General features: G+C 39.5%; 1 protein-coding gene across 1 annotated transcript in view; it reads right to left on the reverse strand.

Moving 5' to 3' along the window:
• Window positions 1-20,436, reverse strand: part of tfr1a (transferrin receptor 1a) — a 111,714-nt gene extending 91,278 nt beyond the window's left edge. The window contains exon 1 of the mRNA XM_061891420.1: window positions 20,307-20,436. The gene's annotated coding sequence lies outside the window, so the exon portion shown is untranslated. The remainder of the gene's footprint in view (window positions 1-20,306) is intronic.
• Between the last annotated feature and the right edge of the window lie 1,706 nt (window positions 20,437-22,142).

Consider the following 22,142-nt stretch of genomic DNA (forward strand, 5'->3'; position numbering starts at 1 on the left):
ATATATATATATATATATATATATATATATATATATATATATATATATATATATATATATATATATATATATAAATATATATATATAATTAACATGCAGACGCATCCACAATTCTCCAAATCGTTAACCACCATGCTGCTACAATAAAAAACAAAAAAAGGAAAATATAAAAAGTTGTACTCTTTTTATAGTATATTATATATATATATATATATATATATATAAAAATAAAAAATACACTATAAAAAGAGTACAACTTTTTATATTATACAAACAAAGGAAAACATAAAAAGTTGTACTCTTTTTATAGTGTATGTATGTATATATATATATGGAAAAAATCAAGACTACTTCATCTCTACATAACTGTTTCATGCATACATACATACATATACACACATATATTATATATTATAAATATATATATATATATATATATATATATATATATATATATATATATATATATGTAGGTGTGGGAAAAAATCACAAGACTACATCTCTACAGATCTGTTTCATGAGGGGGTTCCCTCAATCATCGGTATCGAGCACTATTCTCTGGATAATCCAATCAAGATATATATATATATATATATATATATATATATATATACTGTATATATATATACACACACGCACACACACACACACACACACACACACACACACACACACACAGCCCGGCCAAATTGTTCCAACCCAATGCGGCCCCCGAGCCCAAATGTTTGGGCCCCCCTGATTTACACAGTAAAAATTCAAACAAATACTGAACCTGTTGCTACAGTGCACAGTTGGAAGCTCCGGCCACTGAAAAGTGGCAAAAAAAAAATTACCAGTTTTTAATTGGTCCCAAAAGGTAGGGTGAGAAAAAGTCTTTAATCTTACATGCCAAACATACCGTGCCTCAACCGAGCTAATACTTTAATCAGATTAACTTTTCTTTCGCTCCGAGTTTAAGAGCCGATATAAAAAAAAACGGAGCTGGGAAATCACAAAGATTCCCCAGACACTACTTTCGACGCTACGCCATGAATGAAGCGGCTATCCACGTGGCGACCATCTTTCCTGATGAGGGGTCCACTCTCTATCTCTTATTTGGACTGACGTGTGTGCAGCAGAGATAGTAAGTCAAGTGGCGTCACGCCCTGGAAGAGGGCAGTTCCACACTTGTCACTTGAGCCCTAAAAACCTGACTCTTTGGCGTTGAATTTGAAAACCGTGTGACGCATGAAGGCCGAAGTTGAACGGTGAAGTTCTTTGCTTCTAGAGTCAAGCGTAAGTGTCCTCGGTGTTCCTGATAACTGAGATAATACCTACGAGGAAACTACAGTCCAGGTCAAAAGTTGTAAAGAACATAATGTCATGGCTGCCTTGAGTTTCCAATCATTTCTACAACTCTTTATTTGTTTGTGATAGAGTGATTGGAGCACATACTTGTTGGTCACAAAAAAACGTTCTTTTATGAATTTATTATGGGTCTACTAAAAATGTGAGCAAATCTGCAACATCACTGTAAAAAGGCGCTCTTGGTAGCCATCCACAAGCTTCTGGTTAAATTTTTGATCACTCCTCTTGACTAAATTTGTTTTGTTTTTCCTGACCTGGACTTGTTTCTTCAGCATTGTCCGCACATTTAAGTCAGGACTTTGGAAAGGCCATTCTAAAACCTGGGTATTGCGGCCAAACAGCTCAATTTTTCTTTCATCTGACATCACATGGACAAAGATAAGACCTTCTGGAGGAAAGTTCTGTGGTCGGATGACACAAAAATTGAGCCGTTTGGCCACAATACACAGCAATATGTTTGGAGGAACACTATCCCTACCGTCAAGCATAGTGGTGGTAGTTTTGACCACGATTGTATCGCAAACCCTGACACCACAAGAGAACCGGATATAATTGATGGATCCAAATGACTGTCTTTTGAACTTTTCGGAGTATAAGTCGCTCCGGAGTATAAGTCGCACCTGCTGAAAAATACATAATTAAGAAGGGAAAAAACATATACAAGTCGCACTTATAAGTCGCATTTTTTGGGGGAAATGTATTTGATAAAACCCAACACCAAGAATAGACATTTGAAAGGAAATTTAAAAAAAATAAAGAACAGTCTCTTACGTGAATGAGCTAAATAACAATATTTGATTTTTTATGGTAATGTGTTAATAATTTCATACATAAGTCGCGCCTGAGTATAAGTCGCACCCCCGGCCAAACTATGAAAAAAACTGCGACTTATAGTCTGAAAATTACGGTATTTTCTTAGTTTTTTTCAAAATATGCATACAATTACAACATAATTGTAACGCTTGGGTCGTTCTCTCAAGGATGCAGCATGAAGGTAAGAGTAAGTGAAGTGAATTATATTTATATAGCGCTTTTTCTCTAGTGACTCAAAGCGCTTTACATAGTGAAACCCAATATCTAAGTAACATTCAAACCAGTGTGGGTGGCACTGGGAGCAGGTGGGTATAGTGTCTTGCCCAAGAACACAACGGCAGTGACTAGGATGGCGGGAGCGGGAATCGAACCTGCAACCCTCAAGTTACTGACACGGCCGCTCTACCAACCGAGCTAAACCTAAATGCTTTGTTTAAGAATAAAACAGACTATGAAAAAGATAACCTTACTCCTAGCACAAAAGACAAAAAAGAGCTAGCATGGGAGCTGGGGGAACAACTAGGGCTTAGCATGGACGCGAGCACAAACTGAACCGGGGACAAAAACGTCGTCACTTGTTGTGAGAACACAAACTACGAAGCCAGAACGAAATGAACAAAGAAGGCAGGCTTAAATCAAGACAGTAATCACAAGGCAGGTGCAAAGACAGGAACCGAAATCAAAAATGTGATCCGGGCAGCGGATCATAACAGTTGGGTTTTATCGAATACATTTCCCCCAAAAATAAGACTTATACTCCAGTGCGACTTAAATATGTGTTTTCCCTTCTTTATTATGCATTTTCGGCAGGTGCGACTTATACTCCGGAGAGACTTATACTCCGAAAAATACGGTAATGCCATACCCAAAATAATGATGGATTCACCCGGGTCCAACCTATTATGTTGACGTCTCCAATTATTGCCAAACTCTGTAAATATAAATCCTTGAACACTACATGGCTTTAGGATTTGAATAAAAAACAATAGAAGTTTGGTGTTTGTTTACTTATTTTTTGCACTGACTTATAGTATAAATATATGGCATAAAGGTTCATTTGTGTCTTTATCACAAAAGCTTTTTTTGACATTGAAATTTTTGCATTCAAAACTTGTGAACTGAATCAAATTTTGAAGGCAATTTCATTAAATTTATTTGTCTAAGTGAAGTGAAGTGAAGTGAATTATATTTATATAGCGCTTTTCTCTAGTGACTCAAAGCGCTTTACATAGTGAAACCCAATATCTAAGTTACATTCAAACCAGTGTGGGTGGCACTGGGAGCAGGTGGGTAAAGTGTCTTGCCCAAGAACACAACGGCAGTGACTAGGATGGCGGAAGCGGGAATCGAACCTGCAACCCTCAAGTTACTGACACGGCCGCTCTACCAACCGAGCTAAACCTAAATGCTTTATTTAAGAATAAAACAGACTATGAAAAAGATAACCTTACTCCTAGCACAAAAGACAAAAAAGAGCTAGCATGGGAGCTGGAGGAACAACTAGGGCTTAGCATGGACGCGAGCACAAACTGAACCAGGGACAAAAACGTCGTCACTTGTTGTGAGAACACAAACTACGAAGCCAGAACGAAATGAACAAAGAAGGCAGGCTTAAATCAAGACAGTAATCACAAGGCAGGTGCAAAGACAGGAACAGAAATCAAAAATGTGATCCGGGCAGCGGATCATAACAGTTGGGTTTTATCGAATACATTTCCCCCAAAAATAAGACTTATACTCCAGTGCGACTTAAATATGTGTTTTCCCTTCTTTATTATGCATTTTCGGCAGGTGCGACTTATACTCCGGAGAGACTTATACTCCGAAAAATACGGTAATGCCATACCCAAAATAATGATGGATTCACCCGGGTCCAACCTATTATGTTGACGTCTCCAATTATTGCCAAACTCTGTAAATATAAATCCGTGAACACTACAGGGCTTTAGGATTTGAATAAAAAACAATAGAAGTTTGGTGTTTGTTTACTTATTTTTTGCACTGACTTATAGTATAAATATATGGCATAAAGGTTCATTTGTGTCTTTATTACAAAAGCTTTTTTTGACATTGAAATTTTTGCATTCAAAACTTGTGAACTGAATCAAATTTTGAAGGCAATTTCATTAAATTTATTTGTCTAAGTGAAGTGAAGTGAAGTGAATTATATTTATATAGCGCTTTTCTCTAGTGACTCAAAGCGCTTTACATAGTGAAACCCAATATCTAAGTTACATTTAAACCAGTGTGGGTGGCACTGGGAGCAGGTGGGTAAAGTGTCTTGCCCAAGGACACAACGGCAGTGACTAGGATGGCGGAAGCGGGAATCGAACCTGCAACCCTCAAGTTGCTGGCACGGCCACTCTACCAACCGAGCTATACCTGGACAAGTGTAAATGTTCATTTCATTTTATTGCATAATTGCATTTAATTTAATTTAATATAACGGAAATGGTGTGCCCTCCAATAAGGTGGCGACTTGTCCAGGGTGTACCCCGCCTTCCACTCGAATGCAGTTGAGATAGGATCCAGCACCCTCCCGCGACTGCGAGAGGGAAAAGCGGTAGAAAAATGGATGCATGGATGGGTCTTGAGTTTTGAAGCAATGAATACTGCAGCCGAGATAGGCTCCAGCACCACCAGGGACAAGCGGTAGGAAATGGATGGCTATTTCTGCACGGAATTTTTTATACACTGTACTTAACAAAATGCATTTTTTTTTTTAAACACACACATTTTGTTTACAACTTCAATCAACTTATGTGGATTTGTTTACGAATTAAATAACATTATGTGGACGATTTCATTACATTAGAATTTGTGAGCAAAATTGTTCTGTTTAAAAAATGCAGCGTTTTGAAATTCAATGTTTAGAAAGTCAGTTCAGAAATATTTGTCGCTTCAAAACTCAAGACCCATCTATCCATCCATTTTTTTCTACCGCTTGTCCCTTTTAGGGCTGCTGGAGCCTATCTCAGCTGCATTCGGGCGGACACATTTTTGTTAATAAAAATGCCATCCATCCATTTTCTACCGCTTATTCCCTTTGGGGTGGCGGTGGTGCCTATCTCAACTACAATCGGGCGGAAGGCGGTGTACACCCTGGACAAGTCGCCACCTCATCGCAGGTTGATATAAATTAAATTATTAAATTAAATGGAATTGAAATTAGGGACCAGCGGTAGAAAATGGATGAAATTTTATGAAATTGTCAGCATAACATCCATCCATCCATCCATTTTCTACCGCTTGTCCCTATCTCAGCTGCATTCGGGCGGACCCATTTTCGTTAATATAAAGGGAAATTTTAAAATTAAATGAAATTGAAATTAGGGACCAGCGGTAGAAAATGGAAGAAATTGATGAAAATGTATGAAATTCTCAGCATAACATCCATCCATTTTCTACCGCTTATCCCTATCTCAGCTGCATTCGGGCGGACTCATTTTCGTTAATATAAAGGGAAATTATGAAATTAAATGGAATTGAAATTAGGGACCAGCGGTAGAAAATGGAAGAAATGGATGAAAATTTATGAAATTGTCAGCAAAACATCCATCCATCCATCCATCCATTTTTCCACCGCGTGTTCCTATCTCACCTGCATTCGGGCGGACCCATTTTCGTTAATATAAAAGAAAATTATGAAATTAGATGAAATTGAAATTAAGGACCAGCGGTAGAAAATGGAAGAAAATTTATGAAATTCTCAGAATAACATCCATCCATCCATCCATTTTCTACCGCTTGTCCTTATCTCAGCTGCATTCGGGCGGACCCATTTTCGTTAATATAAAGGAAATTAAGAAATGTAATGAAATTGAAATTAGGGATCAGCTGTAGAAAATGGAAGAAAATTGATGAAATTCTCAGCATAACATCCATCCATTTTCTACCACTTATCCCTATCTCACCTGCATTCGAGCGGACCCATTTTTGCTAATATAAATGAAATTAAATGAAATTGAAATTAGGGACCAGCGGTAGAAAATGGAAGAAATGGATGAAAATTTATGAAATTCTCAGCATAACATCCATCCATTTTCTACCGCTTGTCCCTATCTCACCTGCATTCGGGCGGACCCATTTTCGTTAATATAAAGGGAAATCTTAAAATTTAATGAAATTGAAATTAGGGACCAGCGGTAGAAAATGGAAGAAATGGATGAAAATTTATGAAATTCTCAGCATAACATCCATCCATTTTCTACCGCCTGTCCCTATCTCAGCTGCATTCGGGCGGACTCATTTTCGTTAATATAAAGGAAATTAAGAAATGTAATGAAATTGAAATTAGGGATCAGCTGTAGAAAATGGAAGAAAATTGATGAAATTCTCAGCATAACATCCATCCATTTTCTACCGCTTTTCCCTATCTCAGCTGCATTCGGGCAGACCCATTTTTGCTAATATAAATGGAATTAAATGAAATTGAAATTAAGGACCAGCGGTAGAAAATGGAAGAAATGGATGAAAATTTATGAAATTCTCAGCATAACATCCATCCATTTTCTACCGCTTGTCCCTATCTCACCTGCATTCGGGCGGACCCATTTTCGTTAATATAAAAGGGAAATTTTTAAATTAAATGAAATTGAAATTAGGGACCAGCGGTAGAAAATGAAAGAAATTGATGAAAATTTATGAAATTCTCAGCATAACATCCATCCATTTTCTACCGCTTATCCCTATCTCACCTGCATTCGGGCGGACCCATTTTCGTTAATATAAAAGGGAAATTTTTAAATTAAATGAAATTGAAATTAGGGACCAGCGGTAGAAAATGAAAGAAATGGATGAAAATTTATGAAATTCTCAGCATAACATCCATCCATTTTCTACCGCTTGTCCCTATCTCAGCTGCATTCGGGCGAACCCCTTTTCGTTAATATAACAGGAAATTATGAAATTAAATGAAATTGAAATTAAGGACCAGCGGTAGAAAATGGAAGAAATGGATGAAAATTTATGAAATTCTCAGCATAACATCCATCCATCCATCCATTCATTCATTCATTTTCTACCGCTTGTCCTTATCTCAGCTGCATTCGGGCGGACCCATCCATCCATCCATCCATTTTCTACCGCTTATTCCCTTTCGGGGTCGCGGGCCCATTTTCGTTAATATAAAGGAAATTATGAAATGTAATGAAATTGAAATTAGGGATCAGCTGTAGAAAATGGAAGAAAATTGATGAAATTCTCAGCATAACATCCATCCATTTTCTACCGCTTTTCCCTATCTCAGCTGCATTCGGGCAGACCCATTTTTGCTAATATAAATGAAATTAAATGAAATTGAAATTAAGGACCAGCGGTAGAAAATGGAAGAAATGGATGAAAATTTATGAAATTCTCAGCATAACATCCATCCATTTTCTACCGCTTATCCCTATCTCACCTGCATTCGGGCGGACCCATTTTCGTTAATATAAAGGGGAAATTATGAAATTAAACATAAGTTAAATTAGGGACCAGCAGTAGAAAAAATGGAAGAAATTCTCAGCATAACATCCATCCATTTTCTACCGCTTGTCCCTATCTCACCTGCATTCGGGCGGACCCATTTTCGTTAATATAAAGGGAAATTATGAAATTAAACATAATTGAAATTAGGGACCAGCAGTAGAAAAAAATGGAAGAAATTATCAGCATAACATCCATCCACCTATCCATTTTCTACCGCTTGTCCCTTTTGGGGTTGCTGGAGACTATCTCAGCTGCATTCGGGCAGACCCATTTTTGTTAATATAAAAAGGAAATTTTGAAATTAAATGAAATTGAAATTAGGAACAAGTGGAAAAAAATTTAAGAAATGGATGAAATTTTATGAAAATATCAGCATAATTTAATGTAAAAAAAAAAAATACTTCACAAAGTTCAAACCCCCAAAAAAATTCATTTAAAAATAAATTGTCCCAAAAAAGCTTTTGTAATAAAGACACAAATAAACCCTTTAAACATACTTGTATGTAATAAAACTAAATTAGGATTTTGTTTTATCTTGTTATATTTTGTTAAAATCTTGTTGAATAGTTAGTGTGTTAATAAAACAAATGGGAGTTTGGGTTTGCCAACAATTATTAAATCAAGCATAACCAATACACGTCAAACATCAATCAACCCTATTTCAAGTACAGCAAAAATTACACTCAAATCTACAATCTTGCATAATGTACAACGAAACTTTGCGAGTTCGGAAAAACGCCATGCAGAGAGAGCGGCCTTTTCAAAGAGGAGACGGAGGAGTGTCAGAAATGGTGAGAAAACGAACAATTACAAAAGAAACGGGTGTGCACAGTGGGAATGGTGGGAGGGGGGGGTGTTAAGGTGGGTGCACTAAAGTCATTGTGCAGATGAAAGTCATGTGAGAGTCACAATGGGGCGGAAAGCATGAGAAAGGGACACCAAAGAGTGGGGACAATGAGACAGACAAATGAAGTGAAGTGAATTATATTTATATAGCGCTTTTCTCAAGTGACTCAAAGCGCTTTACATAGTGACACCCAATATCTAAGTTACATTTAAACCAGTGTGGGTGGCACTGGGAGCAGGTGGGTAAAGTGTCTTGCCCAAGGACACAACGACAGTAACTAGGATGGCACAAGCGGGAATCGAACCTGCAACCCTCAAGTTGCTGGCACAGCCACTCTACCAACCGAGCCAGGATAAAGTTTGCAACTTTTCGTCGCTAATAAAAAAAAGCCTTGCCTGTACCGGAAGTAGCAGACGATGTGCGCGTGACGTCACGGGTTGTGGAGCTCCTCACATCTGAACATTGTTTACAATCATGGCCACCTGCTGCGAGAGCGATTCGGACCGACAAAGCGACGATTTCCCCATTAATTTGAGCGAGGATGAAATATTTGTGGATGAGGAAAGTGAGAGTGAAGGACTAGAAAAAAAAGACAGGGCAGTGGGAGCGATTCAGATGTTATTATGTTATGCCGCACTCTTCAGCATCTACATGCTGCCGCTGGGTGACATCATACGCAAATACGGTGTTAGCTTTCACTGTTATGCTGATGACACCCAATTCTACATGCCCCTAAAGCTGACCAACATGCCGGATTGTAGTCAGCTGGAGGCGTGTCTTAATGAAATAAAACAATGGATGTCCGCTAACTTTTTGCAACTCAACGCCAAAAAAACGGAAATGCTGATTATCGGTCCTGCTAGACACCGAACTCTATTTAATAATACAACTCTAACATTTGACAACCAAACAATTAAACAAGGCGACACGGTAAAGAATCTGGGTATTATCTTCGACCCAACTCTCTCCTTTGAGGCACACATTAAAAGCGTTACTAAAATCCCATCAATTAAGAATGGTTCAAGTCCAAATTGGTGAACAGGGAACCAAGTCAGGGCCCTTTGGCAAGTCAGATACCTTGGTAGTGGAATTGATTGATTGAAACTTTTATTAGTAGATAATGTCAATTAATGCACTCAGTACTTGGTTGGGAATCCTTTTGCAGGGATTACTGCGTCCTTGCGGTGTGGCGTGGAGGCAATCAGGCTGTGGCATTGCTGAGGTGTTTTGGATGCCCAGGATGCTTCAATAGCCGCCTTTGGCTCATTTGCAATACTGCAGGGGTGCCCACACTTTTTCTGCAGGCGAGCTACTTTTCAATTGATCAACTCGAGGGGATCTACCTCATTTATATATATCATTTATATTTATTTATTTATGAAAGAGACATTTTTGTAAACAAGTTAAATGTGTTTAATGATAATACAAGCATGTGTAACACATATAGATGTCTTTCTTTCACGAAGACAAGAATATAAGTTGGTGTATTACCTGATTCTGATGACTTGCATTGATTGGAATCAGACAGTAATGATGATAACGCCCACATTTTCAAATGGAGGAGAAAAAAAAGTTGTCCTTTCTGTACAATACCACATGAAAGTGGTTGGTTTTTGGCATCTAATTCATCCAGCTTCCATACACTTTACAAGAAAAACATTGGCGGCAAATTCCGTAGCTTGCTTGATTGACATTCACGGCACCCGAGGGTCTTGTGAGATGACGCTGGCTGCTGCCAGTTTATTATTAGGAAAAAATGACAGAGAGGAAGGCGAGAAACACTTTTTATTTCAACAGACTTTCGCGCCGTCCCTTCCGTCAAAACTCTAAAGGCCGACTGCACATTTCCTATCTTCACAATAAAAGCCCTGCTTCATGCTGCCTGCGCTAACAAAATAAGAGTCTCGGAAAGCTGGCGTGCACAAGTGATGTGCACGCCAGCTTTCTGAGGGATCGCTTGTGCACGCCAGTTTTCCGAGACTCCGTATTTAGTTAGCGCAGGCAGCATGAAGCGGGGCTTTTATTGTGAAGATAGGAAATGTGCAGTCGGCCTTTAGAGTTTTGACGGAAGGGACGGCGCGAGAGTCTGTTGGAATAAAAAGTGTTTCTCGCCTTCCTCTCGGTCATATTTTCATAATAATGAACTGGCAGCAGCCAGCGTCATCTCACAAGACCCTCGGGTGCCGTGAATGTCAATCAAGCAAGCTACGGAATTTGCCGCCAATGTTTTTCTTGTAAAGTGTATGGAAGCGGGATGAATTAGATGCCAAAAACCAACCACTTTCATGTGGTATTGTACAGAAAGGACAACTTTTTTTCTCCTCCATTTGAAAATGTGGGCGTTATCATCATTACTGTCTGATTCCAATCAATGCAAGTCATCAGAATCAGGTAATACACCAACTTATATTCTTGTCTTCGTGAAAGAAAGACATCTATATGTGTTACACATGCTTGTATTATCATTAACACATTTAACTTGTTTACAAAAATGTCTCTTTCATAAATAAATAAATATAAATGATATATATAAATGAGGTAGATCCCCTCGAGTTGGTCAATTGAAAAGTAGCTCGCCTGCAGAAAAAGTGTGGGAACCCCTGCAGTATTGCAAATGAGCCAAAGGCGGCTATTGAAGCATCCTGGGCATCCAAAACACCTCAGCAATGCCACAGCCTGATTGCCTGATCTTGCAGCAGCCAGCGTCATCTCACAAGACCCTCCGGTACCGTGAATGTCATTTAAGTGACGTCTTGGTGAAGATTGATGATCACTAATTTTTAGGTCAATTTTTTTTTTAAAAGCCTGGCTGGAGATCGACTGACACACCCCCCGCGGTCGACTGGTAGCTCGCGATCGACGTAATGGGCACCCCTGCAATACTGGGTCTGGTGTCTTTCAGCTTCTTCTTCACAATACCCCACAAATTGTCTAGATCATGGGTGTCAAACTCTGGCCCGCCGTGTAATTTCTCTTGGCCCTTGAGGTAATATCAAATTAACATTAGAGCTGAGCCGCCGATGTAACACCCGCATTCACCGCTAATACTCTTACTTGCCAACCCTCCCGATTTTCCCGGGAGACTCCCGAAGTTCAGTGTCCCTCCCGAATTTCATCCCGGGCAACAATATTGGGGGTGGGCCTTAAAGGCACTGCCTTGGGCGTTCTCTACAACCTGTCGCCACGTTTGCTTTTCCTCCATACAAACAGCGTGCCGGCCCAGTCACATAATATGTGCGGCTTATACACACACACACACAAGTGAATGCAAGGCATACTTGGTCAACAGCCATACAGGTCGCACTGAGGGTGGCCGTATAAACAACTTTAACACTGTTACAAATATGCGCCACACTGTGAACCCACACCAAACAAGAATTACACATTTTGGGAGAACATCCGCACCGTAACACAACATGAACACAACAGAACAAATACCCACAACCCCGTGCAGCACTAACTCTTCCGGGACGCTACAATATACATCCCCTGTTATCACCAAACCCCGTCCACCTCAACCCCCGCCGCCGAAAAGAGGCATTCCATTTTTATTGAAATTTTATTTGATATGCCATTGATATTTTTTAATTATTATTATTATTATTTGAAACTCGATTTTGCATGTCACTATAAAGTTATATACTGTATCAATCAATCAATCAATCAATGTTTATTTATATAGCCCCAAATCACAAAGGTCTCAAAGGACTGCACAAATCATTACGACTACAACATCCTCGAAAGAACCCACAAAAGGGCAAGGAAAACTCACACCCAGTGGGCAGGGAGAATTCACATTCAGTGGGACGCCAGTGACAATGCTGACTATGAGAAACCTTGGAGAGGACCTCAGATGTGGGCAACCCCCCCCCTCTAGGGGACCGAAAGCAATGGATGTCGAGCGGGTCTAACATGATAGTGTGAAAGTTCAATCCATAGTGGCTCCAAGACAGCAGCGAGAGTCCCGTCCACAGGAAACCATCTCAAGCGGATCAGCAGCGTAGAGATGTCGCCAACCGATACAGGCGAGCGGTCCATCCTGGGTCCCGATGAGTGGTCCATCCTGGGTCTCGACTCTGGACAGTCAGTACTTCATCCATGGTCATCGGACTGTAAGCCTTGCTTGTTCAACGTTCAATGCAAAACTTGTTTGGGTCCCTACTAAAAAGGTTAATTTGTTCAACCTCGCCCCGCTGCTTTGTTCGGTTTACAATTTTTGGCCCACTCTGTATTTGAGTTTGACACCCCTGGTCTAGATGATGATTTCATTTTCCAGCATGATCCGGCACCTGCCCACAGTGCCAAAATCAGCAGTAACTGGTGTACTGACCATGGAATTACTGTCCTCGATTGGCCTGCCAACTCCCCTGACCTGAACCTCATAGAGAATTTGTGGGGTATTGTGAAGAAGAAGCTGAAAGACACCAGACCCAATAATGCAAATGAGCTAAAGGCCGCTATTGAAGCATCCTGGGCATCCATATATAAAGGCCGCTATTGAAGCATCCTGGGCATCCAAAACACCTCAGCAATGCCACAGGCTGATTGCCTCCATGCAGTAATCCGTGCAAAAGGATTCCCAACCAAGTACTGAGTGCATTAATTGACATTTTCAAATGTTTGATTTTGTTTTGCTGTTATAAATCTTTATTTTTTTTTACTTGGTCTGAGGAAGTATTCAAATTTTTGGAGATAGGATTTTTGAGTTTTCTTAAGCTGTATGCCATAATCAGCAATATTAAAATAATTAAAGGCTTGCAATATTTCAGTTGATGTGTCATGAATCCAGAATGTACGACATATTCATGTTTTTAGTTGCATTACAGAAAATAAAAGGACTTTATCACAAGATTTTAATTTTCTGAGACAGTCCTGTCGTTTTAACACCCGATGGCTGTTATATCTGTGGAGCGGTAGAGCAGTGTTTTTCAACCTTTTTTCGAGCCAAGGCATATTTTTTCCATTGAAAAAATCCAGCAGAAAGTGTTAAAAAAGAAACTTGATAGGCTACATTGACAATATAAAGTCCTTCTCATCAAATACCTGACACAATTTTGGATATGACTTCGAACTAGGGCTGGGCGTTATATTTATATACTCGATATATCGCGGGTTTTGTCATTTTGCGATATAGAAAATTACAAAATCGTGATATTCGAGTATACGTTCTCACACAGTTGCTTTTAGCTGCGGGCATGACAGTAGAGGCGTTTCTCACTTTTTCTTGTCTCTCCTTCTCACAGAGTCGTAAAACAAGCGCACCTTCCTACATACGTCACATGTGCTACGTCATACGCTCCCGCGGAGCAGACAGGTAGCGACATGGTCACGCTAGCTGTGGTGCTAACGGCGCGGTGCGAGTGGTAATACGAGAGAAAGAAGGTGAGAATCTGGCAACAAATGGAGAAAGAAGAATTCATTCCCAAGAAAAACTGCACGGGGTCCATTTTCTGGCGGTCGTTTGGCTTCAAGCGGGAAGATGTTGAACAGACAAGCGTAATATGTCGATTATGCGGCAAAAGCGTTGCTACAAAAAGTAGCACCACTGCTAATGTAGCATCATTTGAAAAGTCACCCGCTAGAGCAGTGGTTCTAAAATGGGGGTACTTGAAGGTATGCCGAGGGATACGTGAAATTTTTAAGAAATATTCAAAAATAGCAACAATTCAAATTCCTTTATAAATGTATTTATTGAATAATACTTTAAGAAACTATGAATGTAAGTTCATAAACTGTGAAAAGAAATGCAACAATGCAATATTCAGTGTTGACAGCTAGATTTTTTGTGGACATGTTCCATAAATATTGATGTTAAAGATTTATTTTTTTGTGAAGAAATGTTTAGAATTAAGTTCATGAATCCAGATGGATCTCTATTACAATCCCCAAAGAGGGCACTTTAAGTAGATGATTACTTCTATGTGTAGAAATCTGTATTTACCATTGAATCACTTGTTTTTCAACAAGTTTTTAGTTATTTGTATATATTTTTTTCCAAATAGTTCAAGAAAGACCACAACAAATGAGCAATATTTTTGCACTGTTATAAAATTTAATAAATCAGAAAGTGATGACGTAGTGCTGTATTTTACTTTTTTATCTCTTTTTTTAGACCAAAAATACATTTATCTGATTAGGGGGTACTTGAATTAAAAACATTTTCACAAGGGGTACATCACTAAAAAAAAAAAGGTTTAGAACCACTGCGCTAGAGAAAGAAGAGTGCTTGAAACTCCGCATGTCAACATCTCCGTTGACAAAATACCGAAGCAACTATTTCCAGATCAACACCGTATGAAAAAAAATAGTCAACAACAGAAGGAGACAACGTCCGCAGGAACCTACCACATAACGAAAGGTACACACTATTTGATTACGTATTAAACAGCTCGTTTTTATTTCACATTTATTAAAATATATTGTGTGACATCATGCACTTTATTTGTTTTAAACTATTGTAGTGGGGTTCTGTACAAAAAGTGCACTTTAATTTCATGTTTTGATATGTCATCTTAGTGACATCATGCACAAAAGTGCACTTATAACTTTTTTAAAAAATGTCTCTGACAATCTTGCCCTTTCTGTTTTGAAATTATATGAATGTTTGTGCCACTTCTTAATAACTGTTTAATAAATACAGTTTTAGTAAATTGACTTAGTCGTGATTACCTCCTTTGCATGAAAGTTTAAAATGAGCATATATAAATGCAGTATGAAGAAGAATGTTTTAATGTAGACACATAGAATCATCATACTGCTGTGATTATATGCATCAAGTCTTCATTCAAGACTAAGGCAAAATATCGAGATATATATCGTTTATCGTGACATGACCTAAAAATATCAAGATATTAATAAAAGGCCATATCGCCCGGCCCTACTTCAAACCATAACCACCCATGCATCAATAATTATCTTGTCTCAAAGTAAAGTCACAAAGCAAGTATCAACCTGCTGCCCCCTACTGATATGAAAGAGTATTACACGGTTACGCTGCTGAGCTCGAAACAGCACAGACACTCAGCAAGGGCACATTTTTTGCGGGTCATAATTATTGGTTTGCAAAATATCTTTTTTCGGACCAATTAGGGTGAAATCGCATCATTTCGCATTGCACACCAAACAAAATCTCAGTTCAGCTAAATGTGTTGGTTTTCTGACATGGACTTGTTTCTTCAGCATTGTCCACATCCACAAGTTTAAATCAGGACTTTGGGATGGCCATTCTAAAACTTCAATTCTAGCCTGATTTAGCCATTCCTTTTACCACTTTCGACATGTGCTTGGGGTCATAGTCCTGTTGGAACACCCAACTGCGCCCAAGACCCAACCTCCGGGCTGATCAGTTTAAGTTGTCCTGAAGAATTTGGGAGGTAATCCTCCTTTTTCTTCATCCAATTTAAAAGCACCAGTTCCATCCATCCATCCATCCATTTCTACCGCTTATTCCCTTTCGGGGTCGCGGGGGGCGCTGGCGCCTATCTCAGCTACAATCGGGCGGAAGGCGGGGTACACCCTGGACAAGTCGCCACCTCATCGCAGGGCCAACATAGATAGACAGACAACATTCGCACTCACATTCACACACTAGGGCCAATTTAGTGTTGCCAATCAACCTATCCCCAGGTGCATGTCTTTGGAAGTGGGAGGAAGCCGGAGTAGAACCCACGCATTCACGGGGAGAACATGCAAACTCCACACAGAAAGATCCTGAGCCTGGATTTGAACCCAGGCAGTTCCATTGGCAACAAAACAGGCCCAGAGCGTAATTCTACCACCACCATGCTTGACTGTAGGTATAGTGTTCCTGGGCTTAAAGGCCTCAAATTTTCTCCTCCAAACATATTGCTGGGTATTGTGGCCAAACAGCTCAATTTTTGTTTCATCTGACGTCACATGGACAAAGATAAGACCTTCTGGAGGAAGGGTCTGTGGTCAGATTATACATGATGTTCTTTACAAGCAGAGGTGGGTAGTAACGTGCTACATTCTTTACTCCGTTACATCTACTTGAGTAACTTTTGGGATAAATCGTACTTCTAAGAGTAGTTTTAATGCAAGGAGAAACGCTACTTTTATTCCGCTCCATTTATCTACATTCAGCTGGCTACTCGCTACTGATTTTTATCGATCTGTTAATGCAGACAGACCTTCAACAAAGGATCTATCACATGCCTGCATTTCACCAATCAAATGCAGTCAATGGTGAAGTTTTGACTCCGTTTCACCAATCAAACGGAGCCAGCATTTTCAACATTTATAAACAGTTGAAAATAATTATCAAAGTACGTACAAAAACAGTACAAAACAGTATAAAAAAACGTACGAAACAGCGCCAGGGGATTGTAAACGCAAAAGTAACTAAATTAGAATGCAAAGAAATATATTTAGTCAGCCACTGATTGTGCAAGTTCTCCCACTTAAAATGATGACAGAGGTCTGTCATTTTCATCATAGGTACACTTCAACTGTGAGAGACAGAATGTGAAGAAAAAATAAAGGAATTCACATTGTAGGAATTTTAAAGAATTTATTTGGTAATTATGGTGGAAAATAAGTATTTGGTCAACCATTCAAAGCTCTAACTGATGGAAGGAGGTTTTGGCTCAAAAAACAGCCCCAAAGCATGATGTTTCCACCCCCATGCTTCACAGTAGGTATGGTGTTCTTGGGATGCACCTCAGTATTCTTCTCCCTCCAAACCTCGACGAGTTGAGTTTATACCAAAAAGGATACATGGATGATACAGCAGAGGATTGGGAGAATGTCATGTGGTCAGATGAAACCAATATTGAACTTTTTGGTATAAACTCAACTCGTCGTGTTTGGAGGAAGAAGAATACTGAGTTGCATCCCAAGAACACCACACCTACTGTGAAGCATGGGGGTGGAAACATCATGCTTTGGGGCTGTTTTTTCTGCTAAGGGGACAGGACGATTGAGCTATTTTTAGAACAGGCCAGCGGGCTACTCATCTGGTCCTTACCGCATTGGTGACCCCTGATCTAGAGGTTTAAAACTTGAATAATAATGATAATAGTAATACTGAATAATGACACATATTTTATAAAAAAAATTTACCAAAACCCTTAAGGGTACCCTGGATCATAACTGAGTGGAGGCCTAAATATATACCGTATTTCCTTGAATTGCCGCAGGGCATATAGTATGCGCCTGCCTTGAATTACTGCCGGGTCAAACTCGCTTCCCAAAATAATTAGCGCATTCTTAGTATTACTGCCTGGTCAAACTCGTGACGTCACGAGTGACACTTCCCCTGTCATCATTTTCAAAATGGAGGAGGCTGATTTCAATACCGGTAATTTGAAATCGCATAAAAGGGAAGATTAAGAGCTATTCAGTAGGATTTAAAGTCCAAACTTACATCACACTCAAATTTTAACTGCATGCCTTTGGTAAGTGCCGGAGTGAGAAGAGGTTTTAAAATAATTAGCGCATGCTTACTTTTACCGCATGCCTTTGGTAAGCGCAGGAGTGAGAAGAGGTTTTAATATAATTAGCGCCCCAGCGGCAATTCAAGGAAATACAGTAATCTCAAATATTCCACCTAAAAAAGTTATTGGGAGAAAATATTGCATATTTTGTGTTTTTTCCATTTTTTTCCCCCTAATGTTAATTTAGAGATTTAAAACTTGGATAATAATGAAAATAGTAATACTGAATGACGACACATTTTTTATTTTTTTTGGGGAACAAAACCCTATAGGATACCCGGGATCATAACTGAGTGGAGGCCTAAATGTATACCGTATTTCCTTGAATTGCCGGCAGGGCGTATAGTATGCGCCTGCCTTGAATTACCGCCTGGTCAAACTCGTGACACTTCTCCTGTCATCATTTTCAAAATGGAGGAGGCTGATTTCAATACAGGTAATTTGAAATCGCATAAAGGGAAGATTAAGAGCTATTCAGTAGGATTTAAAGTCCAAACTTACATCACACTCACATTTTTACTGCATGCCTTTGGTAAGTGCCGGAGTGAGAAGAGGTTTTAAAATAATTAGCGCATGCTTACTTTTACCGCATGCCTTTGGTAAGCGCAGGAGTGAGAAGAGGTTTTAATATAATTAGCGCCCCAGCGGCAATTCAAGGAAATACAGTAATCTCAAATATTCCACCTAAAAAAGTTATTGGGAGAAAATATTGCATATTTTGTGTTTTTTCCATTTTTTTCCCCCTAATGTTAATTTAGAGATTTAAAACTTGGATAATAATGAAAATAGTAATACTGAATGACGACATTTTTTATTTTTTTTTGGGAACAAAACCCTATAGGATACCCGGGATCATAACTGAGTGGAGGCCTAAATGTATACCGTATTTCCTTGAATTGCCGGCAGGGCGTATAGTATGCGCCTGCCTTGAATTACCGCCTGGTCAAACTCGTGACACTTCTCCTGTCATCTTTTTCAAAATGGAGGAGGCTGATTTCAATACCGGGTAATTTGAAATCGCATAAAGGGAAGATTAAGAGCTATTCAGTAGGATTTAAAGTCCAAACTTACATCACACTCAAATTTTAACTGCATGCCTTTGGTAAGTGCCGGAGTGAGAAGAGGTTTTAAAATAATTAGCGCATGCTTACTTTTACCGCATGCCTTTGGTAAGCGCAGGAGTGAGAAGAGGTTTTAATATAATTAGCGCCCCAGCGGCAATTCAAGGAAATACAGTAATCTCAAATATTCCACCTAAAAAAGTTATTGGGAGAAAATATTGCATATTTTGTGTTTTTTCCATTTTTTTCCCCCTAATGTTAATTTAGAGATTTAAAACTTGGATAATAATGAAAATAGTAATACTGAATGACGACACATTTTTTATTGGGAACAAAACCCTATAGGATACCCGGGATCATAACTGAGTGGAGGCCTAAATGTATACCGTATTTCCTTGAATTGCCGGCAGGGCGTATAGTATGCGCCTGCCTTGAATTACCGCCTGGTCAAACTCGTGAAACTTCTCCTGTCATCCTTTTCAAAATGGAGGAGGCTGATTTCAATACCGGTAATTTGAAATTGCATAAAGGGAAGATTAAGAGCTATTCAGTAGGATTTAAAGTCCAAGCTTACATCACACTCAAATTTTTACTGCATGCCTTTGGTAAGTGCCGGAGTGAGAAGAGGTTTTAAAATAATTAGCGCATGCTTATTTTTACCGCATGCCTTTGGTAAGCGGAAATTCAAGGAAATACGGTATTTTTTTTTAAAAATATTGCATTGTTTTTTTAAATAAAAAAAATATGAAAATGGCCCCCACTTGCTTTGATTAATTAGTGTGCGGCCCTCAGTGGAAAAAGTTTGGACACCCGTGACCTAGTGACACCGTTACCCCGGAGCTGGAAGGTCACCGCGGAGGGAAGCTAGCCGGCTAGCCCTGCCTGTTAGTCGGACTTGACCACCCGGCATTCCCGCGATGGTTGCTCCGGCAACGTAAAGTGTGGATTTATTTTTTTAATTTTTTATTTTTTTAAATTCACATCACCAACAACCACATAAGCGTTATTAGTAGTATATATATTTTTATTACTGTTATTATTATTATTTTGACAAATACGACAGGAGTCTTTGTGACGTCACCAGACGGGTTAGCGAAGCTCATACGCTTTTGTATTAAATGATAATATACATGACAAAAAAGTTATATTAAAACACCTTTAAATATGATGATTATTTAAAATAATGATGTATATTAAAAAAAAAATAAAACAGCGACCCTTCGCTTTATTTAGGCACATCTCGTTGACTTGGTCAGTTACAAAAGCAGCAGTTGTGTTGGGAGTCGTATATTAAAAAAAAAGGTTCGCGCTCACCTTCTTTTTATCTGGAAGCTTCTATGGCGAAAGTTCCTCTTTTGGACGTTTTAAAGCAACGGTGGTCTGCTGGCCGTGTGTGTCCTTCAACACATGCTGCTGGTCCTTATATCTGGTTACACACGGGAGGGGGCGGGGCTGCGCAGCAAGGGAGAGAACCTTTGAACTTTCCACAAGCCGCTTCCGGTTGTATTTTGTTGAAATAATAACAACAATACATCAAATATATATTGCTACTTATTTGGCTGGAACTCTAATCATCGTCACAAGATTATTTGCTCAGATGCTATTTGCATTGCTCCGGGACTGTTTTTAGCTCGAAACACAGAAATAAACACCAAAGAAGAGGGATATATTCCACTACAAACCCCCCAAAAATTTTTGTGTGTGCAAATAATCATTGAATTAGGATTTAAAGGCCTACTGAAATGAGATTTTCTTATTTAAACGGGGATAGCAGGTCCATTGTATCCGTCATACTTGATCATTTTGCAACATTGCCATATATTTGCTAAAACAATTTAGTAGAGAACATCGATGATAAAGTTTGCAACTTTTGGTCGCTAATAAAAAAGCCTTGCCTGTACCGGAAGTAGCAGACGATGTGCGCGTGACGTCACGGGTTGTGGAGCTCCTCACATCTGAACATTGTTTACAATCATGGCCACCAGCAGCGAGAGCGATTCGGACCGAGAAAGCGACAATTTCCCCATTAATTTGAGCGAGGATAAAAGATTCGTGGATGAGGAAAGTGAGAGTGAAGGACTAGAAAAAAAAGAAAAAAAAAGACAGGGCAGTAGGGAGCGATTCAGATGTTATTAGACATATTTACTAGGATAATTGTGGAAAATACCTTATCTGCTTATTGTGTTACTAGTGAGATTATACTGTCGTATCTGAAAGTCGGAGAGGTGTGGCCACAGGTGTGGTGACCGCCAGTGTCTCTGAGGGAAGCCACGCAGCTGCCTCTTTGACAGCTGCAGGAAGAATAGTGAAGTGAAGTGAATTATATTTATATAGCGCTTTTCTCAAGTGACTCAAAGCGCTTTACATAGAGAAACCCAATATCTAAGTTACATTTAAACCAGTGTGGGTGGCACTGGGAGCAGGTGGGTAAAGTGTCTTGCCCAAGGACACAACGACAGTAACTAGGATGGCACAAGCGGGAATCGAACCTGCAACCCTCATGTTGCTGGCACGGCCACTCTACCAACCGAGCAAGGATAAAGTTTGCAACTTTTGGTCGCTAATAAAAAAGCCTTGCCTGTACCGGAAGTAGCAGACGATGTGCGCGTGACGTCACGGGTTGTGGAGCTCCTCACATCTGAACATTGTTTACAATCATGGCCACCAGCAGCGAGAGCGATTCGGACCGAGAAAGCGACAATTTCCCCATTAATTTGAGCGAGGATGAAAGATTCGTGGATGAGGAAAGTGAGAGTGAAGGACTAGAAAAAAAAGAAAAAAAAAGACAGGGCAGTAGGGAGCGATTCAGATGTTATTAGACATATTTACTAGGATAATTGTGGAAAATACCTTATCTGCTTATTGTGTTACTAGTGAGATTATACTGTCATACCTGAAAGTCGGAGAGGTGTGGCCACAGGTGTGGTGACCGCCAGTGTCTCTGAGGGAAGCCACGCAGCTGCCTCTTTGACAGCTGCAGGAAGAATAGTGAAGTGAAGTGAAGTGAATTATATTTATATAGCGCTTTTCTCAAGTGACTCAAAGCGCTTTACATAGTGAAACCCAATATCTAAGTTACATTTAAACCAGTGTGGGTGGCACTGGGAGCAGGTGGGTAAAGTGTCTTGCCCAAGGACACAACGGCAGTAA

Source organism: Nerophis ophidion, linkage group LG28 (assembly GCF_033978795.1).
Source record: "Nerophis ophidion isolate RoL-2023_Sa linkage group LG28, RoL_Noph_v1.0, whole genome shotgun sequence".
Taxonomy (NCBI): domain Eukaryota; kingdom Metazoa; phylum Chordata; class Actinopteri; order Syngnathiformes; family Syngnathidae; genus Nerophis; species Nerophis ophidion.